At 50.6% G+C, this 3,779-nt stretch overlaps 1 protein-coding gene and 1 pseudogene across 1 annotated transcript in view; both read left to right on the top strand.

Moving 5' to 3' along the window:
- Positions 1-560: 560 nt before the first annotated feature.
- Positions 561-1,259, top strand: LOC101644307 (annotated as a pseudogene).
- Positions 1,260-2,200: 941 nt separating this feature from the next.
- The window catches only part of ZFR2 (zinc finger RNA binding protein 2), a 33,856-nt gene continuing 32,277 nt past the window's right edge, over positions 2,201-3,779 (top strand). Inside the window, exon 1 of the mRNA XM_045300052.1 lies at positions 2,201-2,686. The gene's annotated coding sequence lies outside the window, so the exon portion shown is untranslated. The remainder of the gene's footprint in view (positions 2,687-3,779) is intronic.

Below are 3,779 nucleotides of genomic sequence, written 5' to 3'. Positions count from 1 at the left end.
TGGGTGTGTGCCAACGCATTGATTGGACTGTGTGGACCATCACAAACTGGATAATCAAGCAGGGTGAGAATTGCAGAACACTTCATTATGCTCATGTGAAACCCGTACTTAGGCGCTCTCCGCGGCCTGGAAAGTGCGGAGAGAGCATCCACGTGGCAGACTGGACCATCCGGCGGGAGCAGGGAGGGACAGGATTGAGATAATAAGGGCAGCTACGAAAAAGATGAGAACGAAGTAAGCGAACCCAGGAACCATTACACAAGTTTCTTTGTCTAACGTTCCGCTTTATAACTTACTCTGCCTCCACTCGATCGGTGTCGTACCCGCTGACCACTTTCCTCCCTCTCGCCCTTTCATTAAGTTAGGGTCACTACTTTTGCCGATAATGGTGACCCGCTTCCTTCCGGTTCTCTAAGCTAAGACCGGAAGTGTTGAATTTAAGCGGCTCCCCCGTTAATAAGGTTGATAACTGCACAAGAAGGCGGCTTGGGCAATTTGGTTGGTGGGCAATTTGGTTGGTGGTTGCTGGAGTGCTCCGATTCTCCGTCTGTACAGGACTTAACCCGTCACCATGTTGAGCAGAAGGGCAAAGACCAAGACCACCAAGAAGAAGCACCCTCCATGTGCAACGTCCAGTGTGTTTGCCATGTTTGACCAGTCACCTTCAACATGATCGACTAGAAAAGACGTGGAGGGTTTGCAGGATATGCTTGCCTCCCTGGGTGAAAATCCACGGATAAATATGTGGACGCATGTGAATGAAGCTCCAGGCCCCATCAGTTTCACCATGTTCCTTACAATGTTTGGGGAGAAGCTGAACAGGACAGATCCGGAAGATGTCATCAGAAATGCTTTTGCCTGTTTCGGTGAAGAAGCAGCTGGCACCATTCAGGAAGATTACCTGAGAGAGCTGCTGACGACCATGGGCGATCGCTTCACGGATGAGGAAGTGGATGAGCTGCACAGAGAAGCACCCATTGACAAAAGGGGTATTACATCAAGTTCATGCGCATCCTTAAACATGGAGCGAAAGACAAGGATGACTGAATGAACTTCAGATTCCAGCCAAACCTTCCTTGTTGCCATTGTGGGTGTTTCTGAGACTTTCTCGTAGAGCTTATTGCATACCCTGAGCTTGACCGCTTCTGCCTTCTTGTTGTATTTATTCTCAGCCATTTGGGGCACATGCATCTCTCTAATCAGACTGGAAATGGGACTTTGTAAAGTAGGACTGGGAAAAGGATCAATGCCTTATCAAAGCTAAAGAAAATATTCTCAGATTTTTTTTCCAATTTACTGGATATTTACATTTTTTTGGAAATAAAAACTTTGGGGGGAAAGAAAGAAACCCATACTTAGGTCAAGAGGCAGGTGTGTGAACAGAACTGCGTGGAGTCCCGCGAGGTTTGCAGAGTCAGGTGAGGTGTGCATCAAGATTGTGTCTTGTCTCTACTGTCCATCAGTATGCTGATCAAGACATCCAAGGAGCTTGACTATATGAGGAAGAACGGGGCATCAATTGGAGGAAGGCTCATTAACAACTGGCAATATGCAGATACCACAACCTTGCTTGCTGAAAGTGAGCACTTGAAACGTTTGCTCATGAAAAGACTAGCCTTCAGTCTGGATTGCAACTCAGTGTGAAGAAAACCAAAATCCTCACAACTGGATCAATAGGCACCATCGTGTCAAACAGTGAAGATTGAAGTTGTCAAGGATTTCCTTTTGGTCGGGTCCACCACTCACGGAAGCAGCAGTCAAAAACCAAATGACACTGCATTGGGCAGGTCTGCTGCACAAAACCTCTCTTAAAGTGTTGAAAGCAGCGATGTCACTTTGAGGACTGAGGTGCACCTGATACAAGCCGTGGTGTTTTCAGTTGACTCTTAGGCATGTGAAAGTCGGACAATGAATAAAGAAGACAGCAGAAGAGTTGGTGCATTTGAATTAGGGTGTTGGCAAAGAATCGTGGACTGCCAGTACCATGGACCGCCAGAAGAACAGATTTGTCTCGGAAGAAGTACAGCCAGCTGTGAGGATGTCAGGGTTTCTCGTGCGCTTTGGCATGCTGTCAGAGAAACCAGCCCTTGGAGAAAGGCATCAAGCTTGGGAGAGTAGAGGGGCAGCGGAGAAGAGCACGACCTTTGACGAAATGGATGGACACAGTGGCTGCAGCAACCAGCTCAGCATAACGATTGTGAGGATGGGGCAGGACTGCGCGGTGTTTCGCTCTGAGTCGGAACTGACTCCACAGCACCTAGCGACACCAACAACTACATCTCAACCCAAAAGATGCCCTAGAAACCTCAGGAGGCAGTGAGTCCATGTTCCCGAGGGAGGACGGGTTCAGAAAAGGAGGCTGGGAATAGGCACACAGCTCCCTCCCTCACTGCTCTGGCACCGATGCTGACTCACAGCCAACCTATGGGGGTCCACGGCTGTAGCTCCTTACGGGAGTAGAAAGCCCATCTTTCTCCCAAAGAGCAGCTGTTAGTTTCAAACTGCTCACCTTGAGGCTAGCTGCCCAACTTGTAACCACTGTGCGAGCAGGGCCCCGAGCAGTTGCACAAGTAGGAGAGTGTCATAATGCCGCCGAGTGCCACACAGAGAAGCTGTTGAAAAGATGTGGAGCTCTGCTGCGTATCTTCTCAACCACTGCAACAGAGTGAAAGTGCAAATATTACTGGTAAGCCGCTGCAAAAAGCCATGGGGTTGAAATGTTCTACGGAGATGGGCTATCCAGAACAGGCAAATCCGTGATACAGAAAGGGCGTCCATGGTTACCTAGGGGCTTGGAAAGGTGTCCTGGTGGTGCAATGGGTTAATCTTTGGACTGCTAACAGTGAGGTTGGTAGTTCAAACCCAACAGCCACTCGGAGGGAGAAAGATGAGGCTGTCTGCTCCGGTAAAGATTGTGAGAGTCTCAGAAACCCAGTTGAGGGTCCAAATCAACTGATGGCCGTGGCTGTGCATAGAAGTTGGAAAGAGGGTGGATGAGGAGTGAGGATTCAGTGGTGTTTCCAGACACAGACTAGGAAGAAAGGCCTGGTGATCTCCTTCCAAAAATCAACTAATAAAAGCCCTATGAATCACAGCAGTGCGATCTACTGCCAATCCTGGTGCTAGGGTGAGACAGGACAGCGTTTTGCTCCCTGGAGTGTGGAGTCGAGATGGGTCAGCCACCTTCCCAGCAGCCAATGTCAACAATGTGTGCAGGGGGTGGGTGGCTGCAGACTCGCGGTGTGGAAGGGTCAGAGGTGGCCCCTGTGGGAAGCAGGTCAGAGCATGCCTTGCTGTTGAGACCAAGTTGAGCAGTGAACTAAAGGCGGGGCCTTGCCCAGGGTCGTGGTACCATGGGCTTCAGAAAACTCATGGGATCTTTTCATCCTATTTTCCCTCGAGCTTTTTGAAGCCCCTTGCCCCCCTAGCCTACTCTTGGGTCACAGGGCCTTCCTGGCCCCACAGGTCCCCACACGCACCTGAAAAGCACGGGGACTCCAGTCGCAACAGATGTGATACAGACGCAGGTTCCCGGGGTCCCAAGCATGCTCCAGTGGGGAGGCACCTTCCACCAGGTGGTCACCCCTTGCCCAGACTGCCTGACCTGGCCCAGAGGTCATGAGTGGCAGGTTTCCAGGGCCACCGGCCATGGCTTTTTATCCGTGTCTCAAAAGGAGCCAGCAGAAAGCGCTCAAAGAGATGCCTCCTGTTTGCCAAGTGGATCCAAGGCGATAGGTGACCAGTGGTGACCTCCCCGCAGTGGGACCCCAGGGAAAGGG

The sequence above is a fragment of the Echinops telfairi genome, unplaced genomic scaffold (assembly GCF_000313985.2).
Source record: "Echinops telfairi isolate 266 unplaced genomic scaffold, ASM31398v2 ScPeMD7_7459;HRSCAF=8497, whole genome shotgun sequence".
NCBI lineage: Eukaryota > Metazoa > Chordata > Mammalia > Afrosoricida > Tenrecidae > Echinops > Echinops telfairi.
The sequence above is the reverse complement of the archived record's forward strand: the minus strand, read 5'-3'. Positions and strand labels throughout refer to the sequence as shown.